The sequence below is a fragment of the Otolemur garnettii genome, unplaced genomic scaffold (assembly GCF_000181295.1).
Source record: "Otolemur garnettii isolate 467f Iridium unplaced genomic scaffold, OtoGar3 scaffold00037, whole genome shotgun sequence".
NCBI classification, from domain to species: Eukaryota; Metazoa; Chordata; class Mammalia; order Primates; family Galagidae; genus Otolemur; species Otolemur garnettii.
Window position 1 is genome coordinate 1,267,749 of NW_003852432.1, and position 8,898 is coordinate 1,276,646.

The 8,898-nt window shown below is 45.1% G+C and overlaps 1 protein-coding gene across 1 annotated transcript in view; it reads right to left on the bottom strand.

Moving 5' to 3' along the window:
- The window catches only part of SND1 (staphylococcal nuclease and tudor domain containing 1), a 458,234-nt gene that overhangs the window by 54,860 nt on the left and 394,476 nt on the right, over positions 1-8,898 (bottom strand). The window lies entirely within an intron of this gene.

Sequence of the window (8,898 nt, forward strand, 5' to 3'; positions counted from 1 at the left end):
GGGGATCATGCCTATGGTTCATCTTATAAGGGTACATGTGAATCTTTCTAAATGTAGAATATAAATGTCTTAACACAATCACTAAGAAAATGACATGAAGGCTATATTAACCAGTTTGATGAAAATATTTCAAATTGTATATAAAAACAGCACACTGTACCCCATGATTGTGTCAATGTACACAGTTATGATTTAATTAAAAAATGTTTTTTTTCAGTATTAAAAAAAGTAAAGTTGGTAATTTTTCACCTACCTTTTCAAAGAATATGTGTACACAGAATAGGTATGGGGCTAGGGCTAGGGCTCTACCATCAGGGAATCCTGAGCTCTTACCCACATGGGACATCACCAACAGTCCTCAGAAACAAGATGGCCTCTGTTTTCATAAAAATATGCAATAAAGTAAACAAACACATAAATAATATAATTTCAAGTAATGGTAAATAGACTAGGAAAATAAAACTGAGTGATGTGACCATGATTGGTGGGGTTACTCCACCAATGGGAGGAGTAGCATGGAAAGTCTCTCGGAGGAGACCTGCTGAAGAAGAAACCAGCCACCTGAAGATGTAGGGGAAGAACACCCTAGATGGAACAGAGAACAAAGGCCTTAACAAGGGGACCAGCTTAAGAGTAAGTATTCCAGGCAAAGAAAGATGACCAGTGAGGCTGAAGTGTAGGAAATGAACAGGAATAAGAAAACAGAGGTGCAGGCAAGGGATGAAGGCTCAGGCCTGTGGGCCATGGTAGGCAGTTTGGTTATTATTCAAATTTTCAGGGGGATGACACAGGAATATTTTAAGTAAATCAATAACAAGATCTGATCTAATGTCACAAAGATCATTCTGGTTGCTATGGAGAAAAGATTGTAGAATGCAAGAGTATTTCTGTCTCAGATTAATTTCTTAGTTTTGAATAAATGTTCTGTGGTCATGTAAGATGTTAACATAAGAGAAACCTGGGTGAAGGGTATATGGGAACTTTGTATCATTTTGATCTGCCTGTATATCTAAAATTACCTCAAAATTTAAAAAAAAAACTGTTAAAAACAAAAAATACTTATACCTTGAATAAAGAATTAAAAGTTCTAAACAATATTAAGAGAGTAGATGAGTCTAATGAGGAAAAAAAAGGAAAAAGATTCTGACTTTGAGAAAAATAGTGCCTTTTTTTGGTGGGGGAAAGGGTATAGAGTCTTGGTCTGTCACTGGGGCTAGAGAGTGCTGTGGCCTCAGTCCCTAGCTCACAGCAACCTCAAACTCCTAGGCTCAAGTGATTCTTCCTGCTTCAGCCTCCCAAGTAGTAGGGGCTGCAGGTGCCTGCCACCTCACCCAGCTTATTTTTCTATTTTTAGTAGAGATGGAGTCTCACTCTGGCTCAGGCTGGTCTCAAACTCCTGACCGTAAGAGCTCTTCCTGCCTTGGCCTCCCAGAGTGCTAGGATTATAGGTTCATCTTATAAGGTGTGAGCCACTATGCCTGGTCAATAGTGTCTTTCTATAGTAGTTTCCATCTTACAAAATAACAGGTGCTACTAATATTACAATTTGCTGAGATTGATTATAGTTTCCATTACTTGCTTCAACAATACCATAAAATAAGGGCAGTTATTAATTCCACTTTACACATGAAGGGTCTGAAGCTTCAAGAACAAACTTACATATACACAGTATGTAAAATGCTGAATTGGGATTTGAACTCTGGTTTGTCTGACTCCAGATCATCATACTCCAGATATATCACATTTTGCTATAATGCCCACTAGCTATAATCTCAGTCTCAATCTCTTTCTCATGACAAATTTTGCAGAAGCCAATTTTGAGGAAAAAAATGTTTGGGCTTCTCTCAACCAAAATATGAACAAATTTGAACACACATTGTATGTGTTTCTGTGAAAAGGCTAATTACATTGTAGGCATGATTAATGATCAAGTTTACGTTTGAGATATTTGAAAAGCCATTTTATTCATAACTCTCAGTTCCACATCTATACCTGCTAGCTTTGATCTAGATGTATTCTTTAATCTCCACTGAACATAAAGCTCAATGTCTTTGATAGCTGAGCCAAATTCTGTAGAAATTATAATGAGGTCCTTGTAGTGTTGTTGGTAAACACTTAAAGTTCCAAGATCTATGGAATAAAATCTAGAGACCATGTAAAGAGAATCATTAAGAAACAAAATCTGAAAGAAACAGAAACAAAATAAGAGGAGGTAGATTTTTATTTTTTTTTTTGAGACAGTCTCACTATGTTGCCCTTGGTAGGGTGCCCTGGCATCAAAGCGCACAGCAACCTCCAACTTTTGAGCTTAAGTGATTCTCTTGCCTCAGCCTCCTGAGCAGCTGGGACTACAGGTGCCCACCACAACTCCCAGCTATTTTTTGGTTGTAGTTGTCATTGTTGTTTAGCAGGCCCAGCCCGGGCTTGAACCCCCCAGTTTTTGGTGTATGTGGCTGGCGCCCTACTCATTGAGCTATGGATGCTGAGCTGAGGAGGCATATTTCTTTTTGAAAGAGTTTGTCTTATTAGTCTATTCCCTTCTCTTAGCTCATGTGATATTTCCTCAATGAAAGACCTCTCCCTTTCCAGTGGGAAGACCTGAACTGGAAAAGCCATTTCCATGGCTATATACCTCATGTGTGGCTCTTCAAACTCCCACAGCATAGATGTGTGGAAGAGTCACCTGTTGACTGTCAGATGCACCACCTCTTCTCCCTTCCTTTTAATAGGCACATCATAACATCACAATACTTTAGAATCTAAGCTCTAGACAGAGATTGAAAGCTGGTTCTATCAATGCAGAGGTTTGAATGAGCCCCAGAGAGACAGGTGCAGAGCTTGTGACTATTGCCCTATTTGTCAAAAGTCTTTACAGACATTACTAAGGATCTTGAGATGACAACATTCTGGATTATCCAGGTGGGCCCTAAATTCAATGGCAAGTGTCCTCATATGTCATTAAAAGGAGATAGGCAAAAGAGGAGGAGGCAGTGTGACCATGAAGGCAGAGATTGAAGTGATACAGGTATAAATCAAGAAATGTTTATAGTTGCTAGAAGCTAGAGCTAGAAGGGACAAGAGGCAAGGAATGGTTCTCCCTGAAGGCCTTTGGAGGGAGAGCAGCCTTGCCACGTTTTTAGCTTTTAGTCTTTAGAACCATGAGAGGATACATTTTTGTGTTTTAAACCACCAACTATGTGATGATTGCAGCCTCAAGAAATTAATCCAGTTGCTCATTAGTTCTGTGATGCTGAAAAAGCTTCTTAAATTCATCTGTAAAATGGGGAAATCCAATGATACCCATCATGCAGAATTGCTGTAAGGATTAAATATGTGTAACTTAACTCAGTACTAAGTACCTATCAATGCTGCAGTAAAGGTTGCTATTAAAATCATTATTACTACTGCCATACACAGGCAATTAAAAGAGGATAAACCACAAAGGAATGGGCTAGTATCCCCGCAAAGGTCCAGTTTTAAGGTTCCTGGCTGGACCTCTTTGGTGAACACGTAGGTTATTGTGTCTAGAAAGGGCACCAAACTATTTCAAAAGAGGAGACATTTGGGGCAGTTGGGAGGTTTTCTCTATCAATCAAACCTGGCAGCCCTCAAAGGAATTAAACCCTGGAAACTAACCTTAGGAGAGGGGAAAAGGCCCTTCAATTCTATTGTTCTTTGCCATTCATATTAAGCATCTTGTCTTTTCTTAGCCCAGGTTTTTAAAAACTGCTCTTGATGGGACCTGCAGGGAGAATGGTTTTGTGTCCACTCCCTTCTGATTTCTTTAAAGAGCTGAGTCCATGGGGGAAAAGAACAATGGATTCTGAGCATACTGAGAAGAGTAACTGAACAGCTGTCTTTACCTGAATCATGAGCTTGAAGGAATAAAATCCATTCCCTTCATGACTGTGGGTAGTACCGGTACAGCCAGACTCACTAAGGGACCACAGGCAAGAAAATTAACTTTCCTTTTACAATTCTGCCTTCATCTATTAAATGGAAAGTTCATAACTAGTTGACCCTGAGAAGTATCTACACACGTGGGTGGAGGTGAGTAAGATATGTGTGTATACATACACACAAAAGGTATTCATTACTCTGAGGAGCTATTCCCAAGCAGATGATTTCTACTACTCTTTTGTCATTACTAATTTCCAATCGGTATCTTTCCTTCTCTTTGTGCCAATTTCCATACTATATTTTTCTTTCTTGTTCCTCAAATTCCTTTTTTGTTTTTGCTCTTGTTCTGTTCCTGCCACCAACAAAACTACCTTAAATGGGACCAAAAATCTGCTAGAGGCAAAATGGTACCCTGTGGCAGACTGCTCATTTCCTGCACACGCTGTGGGGCATTATAGACATCTAGTGGCTGCTCAGGATAATGCCTCAGGTATGCATTTCAGGTTGGCGAATGGTCTAGTCCTGGACTTTACTAAAGCTCAATAACCCTGGGTGGGACAGTTCCTGAGTCCTCTAGATGACCATTTCTGCCACTTTCTCTTAGAGGAGCCCAAAGTTACTAGAAATGGCAGACAGGCTCTACTGATGACCCATCTTTATCCCAATGAAGCTAAGTATAGCAGCACCTGCATGCAAGACCACAGAAGACAAGCATTTGGAACCAGTCTTCAAGCCTCAGGTTTAAATGGCCATTAGCTAGCCATACACTGTAATCTTGTCTGAGGGACTGAACTCAGAAAGGACAGACTCTGATCTAGTCATATGGCTTACTGAGCCTATCTGAACTTCATTAGTGACATCTGTACAATGAGAGGCTAAATGCAGATAATTGCTATGGTCTTTTTAGCTTTAACATCCTGTGATCTATGCACATTTTTAGTAGCTGGGAAAATATAGTCTGATCTGGTCTACTCTGGCACTGTGGATCTCTAGATTAAATGAGGAACGCATCTTCTCCTCAACTTTGTGGCCCATTTCCAAGACTTGGCTACAATTCCACAGGATCAACCTTATTACACAGAGCTACGTATCTGAGAAGGGGCAGGAATCATGGACTAAGAGAGCTGCAAGAAATGTTCTAGTCCATTTCCTTCATTTTACAAATGAAGAAACCAAAGTTTAGAGCTATTTTAAGAGTTGTCACATGTCTAATCAGTGACAGAAAAGGGAATGGCACTCAGGTATCCCAATCGTAGGGCAGTGCCCATTCTACAATCCCAAACTGCTGACACAGGTCTTGCCCAATCACTGCTGGCTTTGTCAACTTGCTCTGGCTTTATCCAGTCTCTCTGTGTGAAACTGCTAGTGAAAACATTCTCAAGCCAGTTTTTTCCTTCTCTTCTTCGTAAGCTGCCTTCTTCCCTTATTCTTTGGTGGTCATCCAAAATCAAGGAACCAGCCACTGCTAGAGGGCTGGTTCCAAGATGAGAAGCTGTGGCTTCACTTTCAATTCAGAAAGGCTGTGTGCTACAATGGCTCCACAGCCTCTTTGCAATTCAGTTGGTAAGTTCAATGGTGCTTTCCTCACCTAGCTGGCCTACAGAGGGCAAAGTAGGTCCTTACAGAGCTCCATGATGAAGTACCAACAGCAGTCACAAATATTTGTGGTAAGACAACCTTATTACTAAGTATTGCTCTGATCCTAGTCAGCCCACTCTCCCCATCTACCTCCACAGGGTGGGGGAACAGCTTTCACTTCCTTGAGTGTAGAGCTGAACAGATGTGGTCTAAAAGAGCAGGAAATCAGCCTAGGTAGAACCCCTCTTTTGTGTGAGTAAGGAAGGACAGCTACATGCAAATGTGCCATCCAGGCCCTGGCCAAGGGTCTCCTCAGGCACTAGACTACTCTATTCAGTTGGTGCCAGCTATGATAAAGAGCAGAACCTTGCACAAAAGAGTTTCTGATTTTCTCCACAAATCCCAGTCAGTCTAGGTTTATCCCAGCGTACTAGAGTCTCATGGACCCCTAGGTTTCCCAGGTCCACGAGACTATAGTATGCTGCATGAAGCTGAGAATATACAGATGAGGTTTTAGTCAAGAAAGAGCCTTGACAGAACCCAGATGGAACTAAACTCTAGTGTTGGGGTTTGACTTGCCTCCATTCTTCTCCCATTTCTTATCTTGATTAGATGTCATTAAGCAAAACAAGTTTGCCTTCTCAGCCCTTCTCCCACCCTCACCCTATTTCTCTCTCAGACATTTTGCTCTAAACTCTCACAGTCTTCCCTTCCCCCAATGTCTACACTGCTTATTCTATGCAGAGCAGACACAGTGGATGTTCTTGTTAGTGACAAAAACCCTGGACTCAGGGGTTAAAAGACTGGACTGGAAGACTGATTCTGTCACTTTCAAGGAATATGACCTTGAACAAGTTACTTGCTGCATGAGCTAAGTGCCTTCATCTATAAAATGGAGACAAGTATCTCAGTTACTTAACTGGGTAAATAAAGAAGATGAAACAAGAACAAATATAAGTTCTTTGTATGGTGGACAGCACACAGTAAACATCACAATAAATGACTATTGAAGTGGATGAATGAAATCTGAGTTGTAATCCCACTGAGAGAATTCTTTTGAGGAATCATTTTCATACCCAAGTTCTTTGACATCTGAGGTCTGCCAGGGTTCAAATCCACTACCACTTACTAGTGACCCTAGGCAACATATAACTCATATAAAATGGATAATACATAGGGTTGCTGGGAATATTAACAGTGGTATATGCAGAGTGAGGATTCAATAAATATTAACTACTAATGCTATTATGTGACTGAAAATGCAAATTGAAAGGTCTTGGTAAAGAACGGGGAATCCAACTTGCCTATAAACTGTTTTGAGGACTTCAAAAATTCCATGCCAGGTCAGCCACAGTGGCTCATGCCTGTAATCCTTGCACTCTGGGAGGCTGAGGAGGGTGGACTGCTTGAGCTCAGGAGTTAAAGACCAGCCTGAGCAAGAGCAAGACCTCATCTCTACTAAAAACAGAAAAACTAGCCAGGTATTATGGCATGGGCCTGTGTTCCCAACTACTTGGGAGGCTGAGGCAAGATAATTGCTTCTAGCCCACGAGTTTGAGGTATGATGAGCTATGATTCCACTGCACTCTATCCAGGGTGATAAAGCGAGACTCTGTCTCAAAAAAAAAAAAATTCCATGTCATATTTAAGGAGGTTCAGGTTACTGGGCAACAGACAATACTGAAATATGGGTGTGCTGGAATCCAGACAGCTGAGAAATCCAGGACCTCCTCATTCTTAGGCAACAGCCCAGGTGCAGGTGATCTGGCTTTAACAAGTGAGCTTGTCAGAAATCACACGAAGGGGGTAGGGAGTGGGGAGTCCGGAGGCAGCTCTTGAAAGGAAAGGATATTAAACCATGGCATATTTTACTGGATCTGCTTCCCAGGGTTTAGCCACAGATTGTCACATCCCAACTCAGCAGATAAAGGAGCAGTGACCCCCCCCCCCGCCCGGGTGAGTTAGAAAGGGCAGACCTTATCCACTGGTCTGTCAAATGCCCCAAGGTCTTCTTTAACCAGAAACAGGAGGAACAACTCCCTTCCCAGCAAATTGCTACACCAGGTTACTATGAACTTCTCAGGAAGTCAAAGTAGAGAGGGGCTGCTGAAGTTCACAGAGCAAGCTGCTTATCCTCCCTCTCCATCCCTTGCCATCATTCCCTGGGTGCAGAGGAGAGGCAGGAGTGGACGCAGGGCTGCAAAGAGAAACCACTGCCTTAACTTCATGAACAAACGGGTAGTGCTGAGTTCTGGGAGTTCACCTCAATCCTCCTACCGGCCTCGATTTTGTCCCAGGTTGTCATTCCCCCACGCTTCTCTTCTCGCACTTGGTCTTTCCTTCTACTGTTTCTCACCCTCGCAACCCCCATTAAGGAAAGTATCATTTAAAGTCCTAGTTGGAACCCAGGAGGGGCAAGGAAACGTGCGAGGGAGGAGGGAAGGACTGGCATCAGTAGCGCAGCAAAGCCCCGCTCTCCATCTTCTGACTCTGAGCATCCCCGGCCGCCTCCCCCAAGTCCCCACCATGCAGCTCCGAACTCCGAGTACGAGTCCGCTGCCCAGGCGGCGCGGCCAGGCGCCCCGTCAGCATTCGGCGGGGGTGAGGATGACGCGGTCCCGGCGGGCAGGACGCCGGCCAACTGCAGCAGCCCGCCGCGGACCGCCGTGCCTCCGGCTGGTCGGCCCCTGAGCCCACCTCCCCAGGGCCAAGGGTGCCGGGCGCCTGGGTGCGGGCCCGAGGGCGGGGGCCGGCGCGGCCTCTTCTGCGGCAGCCCCGTGCTCTCTCCAGCCTATCAGCGGCCACCCGGCGGCTCCCTCCAACCGGACCAAAATAGCTGAGAACGCCTGCGACTTGCGCGCGGCCCCTCACTTGACGCTCACTCCGCTTGCTCGCCCGGGCCCTCTCCCCTCGTCTTGTCTCGAGGGGGCGGGGTGGAAGCGTCTGGGGAGGGGGGTGGGGGGTGGGGGACAGAGGGAGGAAGGGAGGAGGAGGAAGGGAGGTGGACGGGCGGACTCAGGCGCGGGGCTGCGCGGCAGGCACGGGTCGGCGCGGCGCTGGAAGGCGCCGGCGTTAACCCCTCGAGGGCAGGCAGCGAAGGGGGAGCTGTGTTAATACATAAGAGCACTGCATCACGCTAATCTTCTCCCCAGAACAGTATGCGTCAGCAGTCCATTCACGTTCTGACTGAAGGACAAAAGGATGAGAGAGCAGTCTGCGTGGCTGCTGCCTGCAACACCGCGAGCCAGGCGCGAGGAGGAGACGGTGGGCGCGGAGCGCAAGAGCCCCGCTGCTGCCGCCGCTAGCCAGCGCGGACCATGTTCCTGGGCTCCGGAGCGTTTCCCGCAGCCGCGACCCCCGCTGCTCACGCCTCTGCAGCAGTCCGCGAGCAGCGCAGCCACTGAAGGCGCCAGGAGCCGG